Below are 20510 nucleotides of genomic sequence, written 5' to 3' on the forward strand. Positions count from 1 at the left end.
GGGCACCATTAGGGACTCTGACCAAATGCCAGGGGTCAGATGGATTCAAAACAGTTGTGCCAACTACTCTGCCCTGACCCCAGAGCTTCGTACATGACCCAGTGCATGCCCCACCCTAGAGCTGCCCTTCCAACGACTATCTCTGACAGAGCCGCAGGGTCTGGGGCATCAGGCCAGTCAGTGCCTCTGGAGAATCCCAGGACTGGTCCCCTAACCGAAGGCACGTCACAGTCCAAGAGATGCCCCACTTAGCACTCACACCTTGTCCAGAAGGAAACCAGCTGGCAGAAAGAGCATAGTGATTATCTATTTTCTGAGATCTACTTGTTCAGCTACCACACAGACCTAAGTTAACTGGGCCTTTTCTCTGAAGAGAGGACAATTTCTGTGGCATATGCATATGTATATATGTATGTTACACTTTAAAAGTAACTATGGTAGGGGCGCCTGGGTGGCGCAGTCGGTTAAGCGGCCGACTTCAGCCAGGTCATGATCTCGCGGTCTGTGAGTTCGAGCCCCGCGTCAGGCTCTGGGCCGATGGCTCAGAGCCTGGAGCCTGTTTCCGATTTTGTGTCTCCCTCTCTCTCTGCCCCTCCCCCGTTCATGCTCTGTCTCTCTCTGTCCCAAAAATAAATAAATAAACGTTGAAAAAAAAAAAAGTAACTATGGTATTAAGAGACACACTATTTAAAGCACACATTAACCAACAGGATTAACACAATGAATTGCCAAAGTACTGTTTGAATTTGTTGGGTTTTTAAATTTTTTAATATAATTTGAAAATATTTTAATATAAATAAAGCACATTTTCCAATATGATTTGTCTATGGTAATCCCTAGTATCTTCAAAGACAATTCATATCTGGTTACATCCACAATGAAATTAATAAAATTTAAACAATTTCAAGTCACACTCAAGTCATCATTAAGTTTTAATACATGCTACTTTACTGAGGTTTTACAATGAGATATATCAATAAGACAAATGTAAGTCCTGGAGGCAGACTATTATATATTCTGTTTAGAGCATACCCTAGTTTAATTGCTACTTCTCCAGACTTTCAATGAGCAAATCCCCATAAATTGGCAAAGGAAAGAACAGCTGACTCATGGAGCACAAAGAATCATAAACATCAGTAATTTCCTTTATGCAATTACTACACTATATTCTCTTTGTATTCATGGTTTCAAGTCATGATGACATTTTACCTGGATTTACAATACAATTTCCTAGTAGCTAGACAAAGTGTGAATCTTAAAGTATAAGTCTCTATAATGATTAATAAATGCCCATGTCACTGAAATCAACACTAAAAATGAGAAATAATAACATGGAAACATTAATTAAGGAAAATAGTCATTCTGAATTCGCATGGACATGGCTACTAATATAATACTCACTGCCTATTAAAATACTATTTTCTTAATTCTCATAAATTTAAATAGATATATAATTTAATGATTCAGAAAATTTGTATGACCAAATCAGTGTTTTTGTAAAACTCAGTTACTCTAAAATAACCTCTCTTTTACATTGAAGTTAATTTCCACTAGAATGAATGGTTCTTTCTGACGTTATCTAAAATTCCACAATAAGCTCAGATGACATGGTGATATTAATTTTTTCTCATCAATTTTATTTGGTCTCATGAGCATTAAAAAACGTTCACATGGAAATGCTCACTTATTTTATTTTTTAATCTCCCCAAATTAACACGAGGAATTAATGCTTTAAAAATAATCCTTGAGGGGCGCCTGGGTGGCGCAGTCGGTTAAGCGTCCGACTTCAGCCAGGTCACGATCTCGCGGTCCGTGAGTTCGAGCCCCTTGTCAGGCTCTGGGCTGATGGCTCAGAGCCTGGAGCCTGTTTCCGATTCTGTGTCTCCCTCTCTCTCTGCCCCTCCCCCGTTCATGCTCTGTCACTCTCTGTCCCCAAAATAAATAAAAACATTGAAAAAAAAATTTAAAAATAAAAAAAAAATAATCCTTGGGTTTTTTTAAATATATATTTTTAATGTTTATGTATGAGAGGGAGAGACAAAGGGTGAGCAGAAGAGGGGCAGGGAGAGAGGGAGACACAGAACCTGAAGCAGACTCCAGGCTCCAAGCTATCAGTGCAGAGCTAGACACGGGGCTTGAACCCACAAACTGTGAGATCATGACCTAAGCTGAAGTCAGGTGCTCAACAAACTGAGCCACCCTGCTGCCCCAATAATTCTTAGTTTTAATACTCCTTCTCATTGAATTCATGTATAAAGTAACAAATATGTGTTAGAAAAACCTTTGGCAGTCTGGAAATAGATTTCAACAATTATACGTTTCCAACTTCATCTATGAAATAGAAACATGACTATTTCATATAAAATGGCTTAATGTGTTGTGTTAGAGTGGATTTAGGGTGACCAATTCAATGTTTACCTGGGACTTTACTTTTTTAGCACTGGAATTCCTGTGTCTAGTGAAGGCACTCAGTCCTATGCAAACTGGAATGGTTAGTTGCCCTAAATGGATTATATATTCAAAGTATTATTCCTGAGGTAAAGGTGAATGAGGAACAGAGCTACAGCTGGCATGTGATGAGTAAAATTATCTTCTGTTGGTTTAGGCCTCTGAAATGTGTGTGTGTGTATGTACCTGTGGGGGTTAATTACCACAGCATACTCTCCCTAACACACGTATCAAAAGTTTCCTCCAGGGGCGCCTGGGTGGCTCAGTCAGTTAAGCGTCCGACTTCGGCTCAGGTCACGATCTCGCTGTCCGTGAGTTCGAGCCCCGCGTCGGGCTCTGGGCTGATGGCACAGAGCCTGGAGCCTGCTTCCGATTCTGTGTCTCCCTCTCTCTCTGCCCCTCCCCTGTTTATGCTCTGTCTCTGTCTCAAAAGTAAATAAAACGTTAAAAAAATTTAAAAAAAAAGTTTCCTCCATATAGAGGTGAGTCTAAACTCCTTTTCTGAGAATTTTTCAAATTTGAAATATCCATCACTTGTATTAAATTGGCCCTTATCCTACAAAATATATAGCTCATATTTCTCTAAGAAAATTAATATTACATTTATTGGAGTAAACAGTAGGTGTTTGTAAATTGCTAACAAAATATATAGAGAAAATTGCAGTGTCAATTTACCCTGCACTTGACTGCCCAGTTTATATATAAAAATTGAAAACAGCAAAAAAAATCAGCATTTGCACTATTTCTTTTGAAAGTGAGTGGGGTACCAGGGGCGGGGATATACAGACATGCATCTGGAAATAAACTTCTTATTGTTGACAGTGAACTAATTAACTGGCACATATTAGAAAACTAAACTTGAACTGACTTTGAACTTCAATAAGCTTGTGAGAGCATAATTTTGGTAAGCAAACAGTGAAATTAAAACAATCATGAAATAGTTTCATATGACAGTAAAACGAAGCAAGAGAATCAAGGGAATTGTCCATAAAAAGAAAATCAATCTCTTTTTTTGCATCCCATGTCAGTATATATTATATCAGAAAGGAGCAAATTTTGCAGTAACAAAGTTCTGTGACTTTTATTTGACTGGCACAAAATACATATTCATAGCAATTTTATAATCCTAACCAAATGATTTAACATCTCATATATCAAATGTATTTGATGATGCTTTCCTTAAGGCTTTTCTTTTTTTTATAAAGGGAGACTGATCTTGACTGATAGTATGAAGAAGCTTTAAAAACAACTGTAGATGTTGATTTCTTATTTTAAGAGCCACATTTCTTAGGTAAGATAATGATTTCTTTTAGATGTTTTGCTTCTCTTGCTGTATTATCTTAAACTTCTCTCTTTCAAAGAAACTATATCCCTAAATTATGCCTTATACCTATGACTGCAACATCTGTAATCCTTGATGATTCTATGTATATTTATTATAAGCATTTACCAATTTCTATAAACTGTATAAGAATATGTAGACATGTTTTTCTTTTATATAATAAAAGATACTAATAATAGGGATAAGGGATACTCCACCTTTCTCTTTTGCTCTGTGTGTGTGTGTGTGTGTGTGTGTGTGTGTGTGTGTGTGTGTAACGGGGGGGAGGAGTGTGTGAGTAAGGTGAAAGTGTAGAGTGATAAACACATATATTAAAGAAAATCTCAAAGAAAAATCTCAAATGAACTAAGATAAAAGTTAGCAGAAGAAAAGAAATAATAGATTATAGCAAAAACAAATGACACAGAAAATAGGAAAACAATAAAAAGATGAACAAAACTAAGATTTGATTTCATGAAATGATAACTAAATTGACAAATGTTTAGCTAGACCAAACAAGGGGGGAAAAAGGTGTTCCAAATATATTAAATTATAAATGAAAAATAGGATATTACAACTCATACCATACAAATAAAAAAGATCATAAGAGACTATTATGGGTAATTATGTGTAAACAAATTGAACAGTATAAAAGAAATGCATAAATACCTAGAAGAATATAATTAAACAAGACTGAATCATAAAGAAATGAAAAATTTGAACAGAAAAAAAACAGAAGAGTAATCAAAAACCTCCCAAAAAAGAATTTACCAGGACCAGATGGTTTCACTGGTAAATTTAACATTTAAATAACTAATACCAATCCTTCTCAAACTCTTCTCAAAAATAAAGAGAAGGAAATGCTCTAAATTCATTTTATGAGGCCAGCATTACCCTCATACCAAAACTAGACTAAGACACTGTAAGAAAACTACAGGCCAATATCCTAGTGAATATAAGTGCAAACATTCTAAACAAAATATTAGCAAATTCAACAGCACATTAAAAGATAATACATTGAGTAAAATTCATGATTGGTTATAAGGATGGCTCAATGTATGTAAATCAATAAATGTGATGTACCGCATGAATAAAATGCAAGATAAAAATCATACGGTGATCTCAATAGATTCATGAGAGGCATTTGACAAATTCGACATCCATTTATGACAAAAACTCTCAAAAAAGTGGGTATAGAGGAAATGTATCTCAACATAATAAAGATCATACATGACAAACACACAGCTAACATCATACTCCATGGTAGAAGTTTGCAAGAATTTCCTGTAAGATCGGGAGCAAGGCAAGGGTTCCTAATCTCACCACTGTCATTTAACATACTACTGGCAGTCCTAGCCAGATAAATCAGATAATAACAAGAAATAAGTGTCCATTACAGCATTATTCACAATAGGCAAGATATGGAAATATATCTCTATTTTATTTATTTATTTTTATTTTTTTTAATGTTTGTTTATTTTTGAGAGAGAGAGAGACAGAGCACAAGTGGGAGAAGGTCAGGAAAAGAAGGAAACACAGAATCAAAGCAGGCTCCAGGCTCTGAGCTGTCAGCGTAGATTCCCACGCCGGGCTCAAATTCATGAACTGTGAGATCATGACCAGAGTCAAAGTCGGACGCTTAACTTACTGAGCCACCTGGGCACCTCTGGAAATGTATCTATTGATCAGTGAGTGTTTTTATATTATAATGTATAAGACGTATATTATATAATGTGAGTATATAATTCAGTCATACAAGAAGGAGAAAATTCTTCCATTTCAGAAAACATGAACTTTTATAGCATTATGTTAAGTGAAATAAGTCAGACAGAGAAAGGCAAATACTATAGGATCTTACTTGTGTAGAATTTACAAACAAACCAACCAATAGAAAACTCATAGGAAGAGCAGATTGGTGTTGTTTTGGGAGGTGGGGGGAAATGGGCAAAAGTTGTCAAAGAGAACAAACTTCCAGTTATAAGATGAATAAATTCTTGTGTATTTGAAAGTTGCTAAGAGAGTAAATGTTGTAAGTTTTTACCATACATAACCAAAAATATTGTAACTACATGAGATTGATGGTTGTGTTAACAAACCTCATTGTGGCAACTGTTTTACAACATACATTTGTATCAAATCATTATATTGTACACAAACTTATGTAATGTTATAGGTCAATTATATCCCAATAAAGCTGTGAGAAAAAACTATGCCTAGGTGTATTTTACTATTTGGGAGTAAATAAAATATTAAATTTATATAAGATATATAAATATATATAAATAATATATGAACACACATATATAATGCATAATATAAATTTGTTTATATTATATATAAATGTATAATTATATAACATATATTATAAAATAAATATATGATACATTATTAAATAAATATATAATCTATATAAACATATATTTATATAATAAACAAAATTATTTTATAAATATAAATACACTTAATATAAATATGTGTAAGTATATAATAATATATTATCTAGAAAATAAATTATCTTTAAGTATTAATGTGTTTATGTAGCAGGAGACATGCATCCCATCAATTTTTGGCTTTTTATATATTTTTTTAGGTTTTTATTTTAATTACAGTTAGCTAACATACACTGTTATATTACTTTCAGATGTACAATAGAGTGATTCAACAACTGCATACATCACCCAGTGCTCATCAAGAAAAGTGCACTCCTTCCTTATTCCCCATCACCTATTTAACTCATTCCCCACCCCCTCCTTTCTGGTAACCATGTTTGTTCCCTACAATTAAGAGTCTGTTTCTTGATTTGTCTCTGTCTCTCTCTCTTTTTCCTCCTTTTCTCATTTGTTTTCTTTCTTAAATCCCACATATATGAGTGAAATCATATGGTATTTGTCTTTCTCCTACTGACACATTTTGCTTAGAATTATACTTTCTAGCTCCATTCAGGTTATTGCAAATGGCAAGATTTCATTCTTTATTATGGCTGGATAATATTCCATATGTATCTCTGACATCTTCTTTATATCCATTCATCAGTTGACAGACACTTGATCTGCTTCCATATCTTGACTATTGTAAATAATGCTTCTATAAACATAGGAGTGCATGTATCTATTTCTATTAGTGTCTTTGTATTCTTTGGGTAAATACCCAGTAGTGCAATTACTGGATCATAGTGTACTTCTGTTTTTAACTTTCTGAGGAACCTTCATACTGTTTTCCCCAGGGGCTGCACCAGCTTGCTTTCCACAATGCAAGAGAATTCCCCTTTCTCCACATCCTCACCAACATCTGTTTGAATTAGTATTTTTGCATTCTTTGGGTAAATACCTAGTAGTACAATTGCTGGACCATAGGGTAGTTTTATTTTCTACTTTTTGAGGAACCTCCACAGTGCTTTCCAGAGTGGTTCTACCAGTTTGCATTCCTACCAATAGTGCAATGGGGTTCCCTTTTCTCCATATTCTCACCAACATCTGTTGTTTCTTATGTTGTTGATTTTAGCCATTCTGACAGGTGTGAGATTACATCTTATTGTAGTTTAGATTTGAATTTCATTGATGGTAAGTGATGATGAACATCTTTTCATGTATCTGTTCACCATCTGCATCTGGATGTGTTTTTTTGGATAAATGGCTGTTCATGTCTTCTGCTTATATTTTAATTGAATTATTACTGGTGGGGGGGGTTCAGTTTTATAAGTTCTTTATGTATTTTTGATACTAACCCTTTATCAAATATATCATTTGCAAATATCTTCTCCCATTCCATAGGCTGCCTTTTAGTTTTGTTGATCGTTTCCTTTGTTATGCAGAAGCTTTTTATCTTGATGAGGTCTCAAAAGTTCATGTTTGATTTTGTTTCCCTTGAATCTAGAGACATGTCTAGTAAGAAGATGCTACAGCCAATGTCAAAAGAGGTTGCTGCCTATGTTCTCTTCTAGGATTTTGACAGTTTCCTGTCTCACATTTAGGTCTTTCACCCATTTTTAGTTTATTTTTGTAGATGGTGTAATTGGTACAGGTTCATTCTTCTGCATGTTGCTGTCCAGTTTTCCCAACACCATTTGTTGAAAAGACTCTCCTTTTCCATTGGATATTCTTTTCTGCTTTCTTGAAGATTAGTTGACCATATAGTTGCAGGTCCATTTCTGGGTTTTCTATTTTGTTACCTTGATCTATGTGCTAGTACTATACTGTCTTGATGACACAGCTTTGTAATATAGCTTGAAATCTGCAATTATGATACCTCCAGCTTTGCTTTTCTTTTTCATGTTTGCTTCATCTATTCAAGGTCTTTTGTGGTTCCAAACAAATTGTAGGATTATTTGTTCTAGCTTTGTGGAAAATGCCAGTAGTATTTTGATTACGGATTGTATTAAATGTGTAGATTGCTTTGGGTAGTGTAGACATTTTAACATTTGGTCTTCTGACACATGAGCATGGGATGTCTCTCCATTTTTTTGTGACATCTTCAATTTCTTTCATCAGTGGTGTATAGTTTCAGAGTACAGGTCTTTCACCTTTTTGGTTAGGTTTATTCCTAGGTATCTTAAAATTTTGGAGAAGTTTTCAATGGAATTGTTTTCTTAATTTCTTTCTGCTGCTTAATTATTGATGTATAAAAATGCAATGGGTTTGCATAGATTTATTTTTGTATCCTGCAACTTTACTGAATTCCTGTATCAGTTCTAGCATCTTTCTAGTGTTTGGGTTTTATAAATATAGTATCGTCATCTAAAAATACTGAAAGTTTTACTGTTTCCTTACTAATTTGAATGTCTTTTATTTCTTTTTGTTATCTGATTGCTGTAGTTAGGGCTTGAATAAAAGTGGAGAGAGTGACATCCTTGTCTTGTCCTTGACCTTAGAGGAAAAGTTGTCAGTTTTTTCCCAGTAAGGATGATGTTAGCTTGGGTTTTTCATATATGGCCTTTATTATTTTGAGGTATGTTAACTCTCTACCTACTTCTTGAGGGTTTTTACCAAGCAGGGATGTTGTACTTTGTCAAATGCTTTTTCTAAATATATCGTGAAGATGATATGTTTGTTAACCTTTGTTTTCTTAAGGTAATGTATCACGTTAATTGATTTGTGAATAGTGAACCACCCTTGCAATCCAGGTATAAATCCCACTTGATCATGATGAATGTTTTTTTTTAATGTATTGTTGAATTTGGTTTGCTAGTATTTTTGGAAGATTTTTGCATCATGTTCATCAAGGATATTGGCCTGTAGTTCTCTTTTTCAGTGTTGTCTTTATCTGGTTTTGGCATTAGGTAATGTGGTCTCATAGAATGAATTTGGAAGTTTTGCTTACTTTTCTATTTTTTTGGAATAATTTGAGAAGAATACATATTAACTTTGTTCAAATGTTTGGTAGAATTCACCTGTGAGGCCATCTGCTTTTTGTTGAGTTTTTTGGTTCAATTTCTTTGCTAGTTATCAGTCTATTCAAATATTCTATTTCTTTCTATTTCAGTTTTGGTAGTTTATATTTCTAGGAAATTATCTATTTCTTCTAGGTCGTGCTATTTGTTGGCATACAGTTTTTCATATTCCCTTATGATTGTTTGTATTTTTGTGGTGTTGGTTGTTATTTCTCCTTTCTCATTTGTGATTTTATTCATTTTAGTCTTATTTTTTTCTTGATAAGTCTGGCTAGAAGTTTATCAATGTTATTGATTTTTTCAAAGAACCAGCTCCTGGTTTCACTGATCTGTTTTACTGTATTTTTTTAGATTCTATATCATTTATTTATGTGCTAATCTTCATTATTTCCTTCCTTCTGCTGCTTTTAGGCTCTGTTTATTGTTCTCTTCCTAGCTCCTTTAGGTATAATATTGGGTTGTTTGAGATTTTTCGTGCTTGAGGTAGGCCTGTATTGTTTTAAACTTCTCTCTTAGGACCACTTTTGTGGCATCCCAAAGGTTTTGTGTTTTCATTTTCATTTCTTTTCATGTATTTTAATTTCTGCTTTTATTTCCTGCTTGATTCATTCATTGCTTACTAATCTGTTCTTTAACCTCCATGTATTTGTGGTCTTTCAAGATTTTACTTGTGTTTGACTTGTAGTTTCATAGCACTGTGGTCCAGAATAGATATATGGTATGACATCAATCTTCTTGAATTTGTTGAATCTTGTTTTGTAGGCTAATATGTTATCTATTCTGGAGAATGTTCTGTGTGCACTTGAAAAGAATGTGTATTATGCTCTTTTAAAATGGAATGTTTTGAATATATCAGATCCATCTCCTCCTGTGTGTCATTCAAAACCATTCCTTCCTTGTTGATTATTAGTTAGATATATCCATTGATGACAGTGGAGTATGTAAAAGTCCTTTAATATTACTATATTATTGTCAATAGTTTCTTTGTTATTTACTGTTTTATGTATTTGTGATCTCCTATTTAGATGTATAATTATTGTTGTAGCTTCTTTTTGGATTGTCCTCTTTTTTATTATATAATGTCTTCCTTTGTGTTACAGTCTCTGTTTTAAACTTATTTTGTCTGATATAAATATTGCTACTCTTTCTTTTGACATTCATTTGCATGATGAATATTTCTCTGTCCCCTCACTTTCAAACTGTAGGTGTCTTAAGTCTAAAATGAGTCTCTTGTAGGCAGCATATAGAGGGGTTGTATTCTTTTTTAATCCATTATGTTAACCTATGTATTTAGATTGGAATGTTAAGTCCATCTATATTCAAAGTAATTACCGATAGACATATATTTATTGCCATTTTATTTGTTTTGTGGTTGTTTCTGGAGATTTTCTTTGATCCTTGTCTTCTCTTTCATGGTTTGCTGATTTTCCTTAGTAATATATTGGATTTCTTTCTCTTTATTCTTGCATAGTTATTAGTGGTTTTTGATTTCTGGCTTGTATATAACCTCTTCTGCATTATAGCAGCCTATGTTAAATTGATGGCCATTTAAGTTTGAACCCATTCTCTCTCCTCTCCTCTCCACATTTTAGGTATATGTTGTCATAATTTATATCCTTTTTATTTTGTGAGTTACTTGACTGATTTTTTACAGAAATATTCATTTTTACTTCTTTGGTATTTCCTAAATTTATACTGTCACTTTCCACTCAAATTTATACTGTCTCTCCTTTACACTCAAAGAGTCCCCTTTAATATTTCTCACAAGGCAGCTTTAGTGGCCATGAACTACTTTAGTTTTTGTTTGCCTGGGAAACTCATTATCTCTCCTTATATTCTGAAACATAGCCTTGCTGGATGGAATCTTCTCGGTGGAAGATTTTTCTCATTCAACACTTTGAATATATCATGACACTTCCTTCTGACTTGGAAAGTTTCTGCTGAAATATTCCCTGCTAGCCTTATGGGTTTTCCCTGCTTTGTTACTCTCTTGGTTACTGCTTTTAAAATATTTTCTTCATTACTATGTTTTGCTAATTTAGTTACAATATGTCTTGAAGTGGATCTGCTTTCATTCATTTTGGGGGATTTTCTGTGCCTCCTGGATCTGGATATCTGTTTCCTTCCCCAGATTGGGGAAGTTCTCAGCTATTATTTTTTCAAAGAAATCTTCTGTTCCCTTTTCTCTTTCATCCTTTTCTGGGATTCCCATAATACAAATGTTACTATGTTTTATGGAGTCACTGAGTTCCTTAAGTCGTCTTGTTTTGCATAATTATTTCTTCTCTCTTTTGTTCAGCTTGATTACTTTCCATTATCCTGTCTTTTAGGTCATAAATTCATTCCTCTGTTTCTTCAAGGATTCCATCAAGCATGTGTCTGATTTCATTTTTGGAGCCCTTTATGTCTGTTATATTATGTCTGTTATATTATTCCTTATCTGTGTTAAGTCTCATAAACGTCCTCCACTCTTTTGCAATTCCAGTGACTATATGATCATTGCTTTAAATTCTCTATCAGGTATGTTATTTATATCTGTTTCACTTAGATCTCTGGCCAGGCCTTGTCCTGTTATTTCATTTGAGGTAATTTCCTTTGTCTTCTCATTTTGTCTAAGTCCTGTGCCAGTTTCTCTGTGCTAGAGAAGTCACTCCATTTCCCGTTCTTGAGGGTAATGGCCTTATGAAGAAGAGGTCCTATAGTGAACTGCTGTGTAGTGCCCCTGTTTCTCAGAGCCAGAGCTTCTGGAAGTGTCTCCAATGTGTGCTGCATGTGTTCTGCTATTTTGCTTAGGTGGTTTATCCTTGAGACCACTCATCTTCAGAACTCTCTTTGCCTGTGGTAGCCAACATTTGGTTCCTGGCCTGAATGTGACATGTTTTAACTAGTTGTGCTCTGATCTGTTTGATCTATTTGTGAAATCAGCCCTATTGCCACTGCAGCTAGAAGTGAGGCTCCACACCACTTCTGTCTCAGGAGATGTGATATGAGCAAGGGTTTAGGACAGTCTTCTAGGTGAGAAGCCTGCTGTGCTGGGACAGAGGCAGACAAGACTGGGAAGAGTGGTTTCCACAGGAAAAGGGAGGTTGGTGTAGGCAAGTTGGGTAGTAAGTGTAGGCACTGTGCTGTTTCCTGCAATTGGCCCTGTGCTTGTGCTGAGGCATGAGGAAAATAAATGTTACCAGCCAATTCCTTTGTTCCTAGAAGGATCTCTCCATGGATACTACCTCTCTGGGATGTACTTAGAGACAAGGGGTAACTTCCCCATGGTGTGCCCCAGGCACGCTTCAGATTGTTGTTTCTATACTGTATGCCCTACCTTTTCTCCAAAAGCAGCACAATGTTCTCTGGGCTCTATCCCAGCCAAGTCCCTTGACCTTAAAACTCCAGGCTTTCAGCCCTGGTGATTGCCAGAAGTCACAAAATTCAGCCCCTCATGAATTCTAAGCTAATGGCAATAGGGACTCCTTTTCCCTGTGAGCTCCCCTGTGAGTTAGTCTGTATCTTGCCCTACTCCATATCTGCAACTCCTTCCCCACCACAACAGCCATGATCCATTTCTCCCCTCCAACCTTTCTCCATATCTCCAACCTTCTTTGATGTAACCTCTTCTCTAAATTTAGTTGTGGAGTTTGTTCTGTCAGTCTTCAGGTCAATTTTGGAGGTATTTAGGATAATTTGATAGTTATCTAGTTGTATTCATGGAAGGGGGTGAGCCTAGGGTCCTCTACTCCTCCGCTGCCATCTTCCAATCTCTCCCTATCTTCCCATCATTAAACATATAGATTTTGTAACATGATTGTATGTCAGTATCTATAACAGTAGGGTAAACTGTAATATTCTCCGAGGCTATCCTCCCCTAATGTATTTATTTCCTCTGAAAGACTTGTTTTTAAACCTCTGAAACACAATGATTATTAAACTCCTATCATCTCTTTAAATTAAATGAAGAAAATTGGAAAATGTGTGGAAAATCTTCAAAGAGTAAAGTCATTCTTTTATGTTCAATCAGTCCCAAACAACTATGAAAATGATTGGATTATCTTTACTTCTATATCAACTTCTGGCTGCCAGGCTAAAAATGTAATTAATGAAGACACTAAACCCCACTGATTGTCTCTCACACATTTTATGGCCTTGAATGCCAAATATCATTCAATTTCAGAAATGTATTTGAAAGTCTGAGAAAAATAAATGATTATCTTTATCATTTACAATAATGTTAAAATTCCCCTTTTAAAAGTTGTTATATTCATCTTTCTTTCATAAGCTAGATAACATTCATTTGTCTCATTCTATGATCAACCAAATGACTGTGAAAAAGCAAAATCCCTATTGAAGTTTTCATCTCAGCTAAATTCAGTGAAACTTTTTGTAATAGCAATATAACTTTAAATAAAAACATAATTTACTTAAACAGCTTCAGTTTTATTTTCAAGTTAACTTATACTCACTCTATGCTTTTTTTGCTATAGTTAAATTTCATCTTTTCTAGAGAAAGAACAAAATCTCAACTCCCTTAAAATGTATAATTTTGGGGGTGCCTGGGTGGCTTAGTTGGTTCAGGAGCTGACTCTTGAGTTCCACCCATGTCATGATCCCATGGTTCATAGGTTTGCACCCTGCATTGGGCTCTGCGCTGGCAATGTAAAGCTTGCACTTGGGATTTTCTTTCTCTCTCCCTCTCTCTCTGTCCTTCCCCCACTTGTCTTTTTGTCTAAATACATACATACATAAATACATAAACTTTAAAAAGTATAATATTTTATTTCTATAGCATTTTCAATTTTCTGATTGATGCTGCTTTTCATGGTATAGTTAAACATATATGATATGGTTGCCATCTCAGGAAGAATATATTCTTAACAGACTGAGAGACTCAAATATTATTTTTTAACTGAATAATGAAGAAATAGTTTAATATATACTCATTTATCTATTTTAATTCAAATCAACTCTTGTAGCATTTTGTTATATTAATTCAACAAAATTGTAGTTAACATTTTCTGATTTAAATAAATATTTGTGTAAATATCTCTTCTATCTTTAAAAAAGTATTGAAATAAATCTTTCCTCTTCAAAAAAACTTAGGTTTTCCAGTGTCATTTGTTATAATCATGTTTGCCTCAATGATTTTATATCTAACAACTTAAATCTTAAATGTTTTCCCAGATAAGTTATTGAATACATTTTCACAAATAGGTAGATGTGAGTTTAAGGCTTTAACTCTTGGTACTCATAAAAGAGATCAAGTTGTACAATATTAAAAATATTAAAATTCACCATGGCATCCTCTTGTGGGTGATTCTAGGTACTTTTATAAGTCCTTCAGGTGTTTCTTTTTTTTTTTTTTTCAATTTTGGCATTATTTTTAATAGCGAAAAAGTATAAATGAGTCAGTTTTCTAATTAAAGGTTAATTAAATATATTATATAAATGAATATTATGCCATCATTTAAAAATGGTTAATGCTATCAGGAAAGAGTTACTGATATTTACAATACACAAATGTGTAGAATACCATATATGAGACAGTTTAAAGCAGGATTCTATTTTTGTTTATAAGAAAATATAGCTAAACATAGAAAAAATACTATGTACATATCTATCTTAATAATTAGTGGTATAAAATATACACCAAAAGGTTAAGAATTGTCTTTTCTAGAGTGTTGATATGGTAGATAATTTTTATTTTTATCTCTGCTTTTCTGTTTTTATAGTATTTTTCTTACAAATTGACATGTATTACTTTACATTGAAAAATTGCTGATTTAAAAATGAAAAATAATTCTCTTCTTGTTTTGTAAGTTTCTTCCACCTTTCTTTTTTCTTTTTTTAATTTATTTAAGTTTACATCCAAGTTAGTTAGCATATAGTGCAATAATGATTTCAGGAATAAAACCCAGTGATTTATCCCCTACAAATAACAATCAGTGTTCATCCCAACAAGTGTCCTCCTTAATGCCCCTTGCTCATTTAGACCATCTCTGCACCCACAACCACTCCACCAACCCAGTTTGTTCTCTATATTTAAGAGACTCTTATGTTTTGTCCCCCTCCCTGTTTTTGTATTATTTTTGCTTCATTTCCCTTATGTTCATCTATTCGGTATCTTAAATCCACATATGAGTGAGGTCACATGATATGTGTCTTTCTCTGACTAATTTCACTTAGAATTTAAGTGAACACTCTTGTTCCATCCATCATTGTTGAAAATGGCAAGATTTTTTTCTTTTTCATTGCGGAGTATTACTCAATTGTATATACATACACATCTTATTTATCCATTCATCTGTCGATGGACATTGGGGCTCTTTCCATACTTTGGCTATGGGCTATAGTGCTGGTAAAAAAATTGGGGTGCATGTGTTCCTTTGAAGCAGCACAACTGCATCCTCTGGATAAATACCTAGTAGTGCAATTGCTGGGTTGTAGGGCAATTCTATTTTTAATTTTTTGAGGAACCTCCATACTGTGTTCCAGAATGGCTTCACCAGTTTACATCCCCACCAGCAGTAAAAAAGGATTCCTTTTTCTCCACAACCTTGCCCAACATCGGTCGTTACATGAGTTGTTAATTTTAGCCATTCTGAGAGGTATGAGGTGGTATCTCATTGTGGCTTTGATTGGTATTTGCCTGATGATGAGTGTTGTTGAGCATTTTCTTCATGTGTCCAGTAGCCATCTGGATGTCTTCTTTGGGAAAGTGTCTATTCACATCTTTTGTCCATTTTTTCACTGGATTATTTGTTTTTTGGGTGTTGAGTTTGATAAGTTATTTATAGATTTTGGATACTAGCCTTTTTATGATATGTTATTTGCAAATACCTTCTCCAATTCTGTAGGTTGCCTTTTAGTTTTGCTGTTTACTTTGCCGTGCAGAAGCTTTTTATCTTGATGAAAACCAATTGTTCATTTTTTGTTTTTATTTCCCTTGCCTTCAGAGACATGTTGAGTAAGAAGTTGCTTTGGCTGAGGTCAAAGAGGTTTTTGCTTGCTTTATCCTCTTGGATTTTGATGACTTTCTATCTTACATTTAGGTCTTTCGTGCATTTTGAGTTTATTTTTGTGTATGGTGTAAGAAAGTGGTCCACATTCACTCTTCTGAATGTCGCTGTCCAGTTTTCCCAATACCATTTGATGAAGAGACTGTCTTTATTCCACTGGACACTCTTTCCTGCTTTATCAAAGATTAGTTGGCCATACGTTTGTGGGACCATTTCTAGGTTCTCTATTTTGTTCCATTGATAAGGGTTTTTGTGCCAGTACCATACTGTCTTTGATGATTACAGCTTTATAATATGAAGTCTGCGAATGTGATGCCTCCATCTTTGGTTTTCTTTTTTAGGATTACATTGACTATTCAGGATCTTTTCTGGTTCCATACAAATTTTAGGATTGTTTTTTTCTAACTCTGTGAAAAATGCTGGTGATATTTTGATAGGGATTGCACTGAATATGTAGATTGCTTTGGGTAGTATCGACATTTTAAAAATTTTGTTCCTCTAACCCATGAGCATGGAATATTTTTCCATTTTGTGTGTATGCATCTTCCTCAGTTTCTTTGATAAGCTTTTGTAGTTCTCCATGCATAGATTTTTCATGTCTTTGTTTAGGTTTATTCCTAAGTATTTTTGATTTTTGGTGCAATTGTAAATGGGATCGATTCCTTGATTTCTATTTCTGCTTCTTCATTATTGGTGTACAGAAATACAACCGATTTCTGTGCATTGATTTTATATCCTGCAACTTTGCTGAATTCATGAATCCATTCTAGCAGTTTTTTGGTGGAATCTTTGGGGGTTTCCATATAGAGTATCATGTCTTCTGGAAAGAGTGAAGGTTTGACTTCCTCCTTGGCTATTTGGATGTCTTTTATTTCTTTGTATTGGCTGATTTCTGAGGCTAGGACTTCTAATACTATGTGGAGGAGCAATGGGGAGAGTCGACATCCCTGTCTTGTTTCTGACCTTAGAGGGAAAGCTCTGTTTTTCCCATTGGGGATGATATTAGCAGTGAGTCTTTTGTATATGGCTTTTATGATCTTGAGGTATGATCCTTCTATCCCTACTTTCTTGAGGGTTTCTATCAAGAAAGGATGCCATATTTTCTCAAATGCTTTCTCTATACCTATTGAGAGGATCATGTGGTTCTTGTCTTTTCTTTTATTAGTGTGATGCATCACATTGATTGATTTGTGAATATTGAACCATCCCTCCATCTCAGGTATAAATCCCTGGTATAAATCCCTCCATCTCAGGTATAAATTGATAATGGTGAATAATTCTTTTAATGTATTGTTGGATCCCATTGGCTAGTATCTTGTTGAGAATTTTTGCATCCATGTTCATCAGGGAAATTGGTCTGCAGTTCTCCTTTTTGGTGGGGTCTTTGTCTGGTTTTGGAATCAAGGTAATGCTAGCTTCATAGAATGAGTTTGGAAGTTTTCATTCCATTGCAACTTTTTGGAACAGCTTCAGAAAAATAGGTTTTAACTCTTTGAATGTTTGGTATAATTCACCTAGAAAGTCATTCAGTTGAACTCTTGTTTTCTGGGAGATTTTTGATTACTAATTTGAGTTCTTTACTGGTAATGGCTCTGTTTATACTTTCTATTTCTTCCTGTTTCAGTTTTGGTAGTTCATATGTTTCTAGTAATGTGTCCATTTCTTCCAGATTTCCCAATTTATTGGCATATAATTGCTTAAAATATACTCTTATTATTGTTTGCATGTCTGCAGTGTTGATTGTGGTCTCCACTCTTTCATTTTTTTATTTTATTTTTTTGTGGTCCTTTCATTTTTCTTTTTGATCAAACTGGCTGGAGTTTATCAATTTTGCTAATTCTTTCAAAGAACCAGCTCCTGGCTTCATTGATCTGTTCTACTGTTTTTTGTTTGTTTGTTTTTTGTGTTTTTTCTGTTTCAACAGCATTGATTTCTGCTCTAATCTTTATTATTTTGTGTCTTCTGCTGGTTTTGGGTTTTATTTGTTGTTCTTTATCCAGCTCTTGAAGATGTAAGGTGAGGTTGTGCATCTGACACCTTTCTTCCTTCTTTCAGAAAGTCTGTACTGCTATAAACTTCCCTCTTATGACCTCCTTTGCTGCATCTCAGAGGTTTGGGGCTGTTGTGTTATTATTTTCAGTGGCTTCCATGTACTTTTTAATTTCTTCTTTAACGTCTTGGTTAACCCATTCATTCATTACGGTGTTCTTTAATCTCCAGGTATTTGTTAGCTTTTCAAAATTTTTCTTGTGGTTGATTTTGAGTTTCATAGCATTGTGGTCTAAAAATATGAATGGTATGTTTTCAGTCTTTTTGTATTTGTTGAGGGCTGATTTGTGTCCCAGTATGTGATCTATTCTGGAAAATGTTCCATGTGCATTTTATTTTATTTTTATTTTTTTTAATTTTTTTTTAATGTTTATTTATTTATTTTGAGAGAGAGAGACAGAGCATGAGCAAGGGAGGAGCAGAGAGAGAGAGACACAGAATCTGAAACAGGCTCCAGGCTCCAAGCTGTCAGCACAGAGCCCGACGCGGACTCGAACTCACAAACCGTGAGATCATGACCTGAGCTGAAGCCGGACGCTCAGCCGACTGAGCCACCCAAGCGCCTCATCCATGTGCATTTTAGAAGAATGTGTATATTCTGCTGCTTTAGGATGAAATGTTCTGAATATGTCTTTTAATTCCATCTGATCCTGTGTATCCTTCAAATCTACTGTTTCCTTTTTGATTGTCTACTTAGATGACCTGTCCATTGCTGTAAGTATAATGTTGAAGTCCCCTACTATTATGGTATTATTATCAGTGAGTTTATGTTTGTGATTAATGAATTTATATATTTGGATGCTATCACGTTTGGAGCATAAGTGTTTACAATTGTTAGAAATTCTATAAACCCCTTAATTATGATATAATGCCCTTCTTCATCTCTTGTTACAGTCTTTATTTTAAAATCTAGATTGTCTGATCTTAGTATGGTTATTCTGGTATTCTTTGGGCAATCATTAGCATGCTAGATGGTTCTCCAACCCCTTACTTTCAATCTGAAGGTGTCCTTAGGTCTAAAATTGGTCTCTTGTAAACAACATATACATGGTCTTGTTTTCTCATCCATTCTGTTACCCCATGTCTTTTGGTTAGAGTGCTTTATCCATTGACATTGAGAGTGAGTACTGAAAGATATGAATTTATTGCCATTGTGTTGCCTACAGAGTTGGAGTTTCTGGTGATGTTCTCCGGTCCTTTCTAGTCTTTGTTACTTTAGGTCTTTTTGTTTTGTTTCATCTTTTCTCTCCTCAGAGAGTCCCCCTTAGAATTTCTTGCAGGGCTGGTTTAGTGGTCATGAACTCCTTTACTTTTTGGTTGTCTGGGGAGCTCTTTATCTCTCTATTTTGAATGACAGCCTTAGTGGATAAAGAATTCTTGGCTGCATATTTTTCCAATTCAGCACATTGACTATATCCTGACCTTCCTTTATGGTCTGCCAAGTTTCTGTGGATAGGTCTGTTGCAAAACTGATCTGTGTTCACTTGTAGGTTAGGGGTTTTGGGTTTTTCTTCCTTTTCTGCTTTCATAAATCTTTATTTATCTATATATTTTGTGAATTTGATTATGATATTCCTTGTTGATGGTTGATTTTTGTTGAATCTAATGGGAGTTCTCTGTGCTTCTTGGATTTTGATGTCTGTGGCTTCCCAGGTTAGGTAAGTTTTCTACTACAATTTGCTCACATAAATCTTCCACCTCCTTTTCTATCTTCTGGGACCCCTATGATTCAGATGTTATTCCTTTTTCATAAGTCACTGAGTTCTCTAATTCTTATAACATGCAGTTTTGCCTTAGTTTCCCTCTTTTTTTCTGCTTCAGTATTCTCCATATTTTTGTTTTCTCTGTCGCTGATTTCCTGCTCTGCTTCATCCATCCTTGCTGCCGTGGTATCCGCTTGAGATTGCATCTCATTTATAATGTTTTAAATTTCATCCTGACTAGATTTTGCTTCTTTTATTTCCACAGAAAAGGATTCTATGCTTTTTTCAACCCCAGCTAGTATTCTTATTATCGTGATTCTAAATTCTAGTTCATACCGCTTACTTATATCTGTGTTAGGTCCCTGGCTGTCATTCTTCCTGTTCTTTCTTTTGTGGTACATTCCTTCATTTTGTCATTTTGGAGGAAGAAAAAGAGTAATAAAATATAAAATTAAAATTTAAAAATTAAAATTAAAAAATTAAAATTAAAAAATCAAATAAAGTTAGTTAAGTCCTTGTTCTTTGGTCTGTTTTTTTTTTTAATTTTTTTTTAATGTTTATTTATTTTTTTGGGACAGAGAGAGACAGAGCATGAA

General features: G+C 34.5%; 1 protein-coding gene across 1 annotated transcript in view; it reads right to left on the reverse strand.

The window, feature by feature from the left end:
* LOC121029632 (protein eyes shut homolog) overlaps positions 1–20510 on the reverse strand; it is a 388431-nt gene that overhangs the window by 32713 nt on the left and 335208 nt on the right. The window lies entirely within an intron of this gene.

Source organism: Herpailurus yagouaroundi, unplaced genomic scaffold (genome assembly GCF_014898765.1).
Source record: "Herpailurus yagouaroundi ecotype Mexico unplaced genomic scaffold, PumYag 139, whole genome shotgun sequence".
Classification (NCBI taxonomy): Eukaryota; Metazoa; Chordata; class Mammalia; order Carnivora; family Felidae; genus Herpailurus; species Herpailurus yagouaroundi.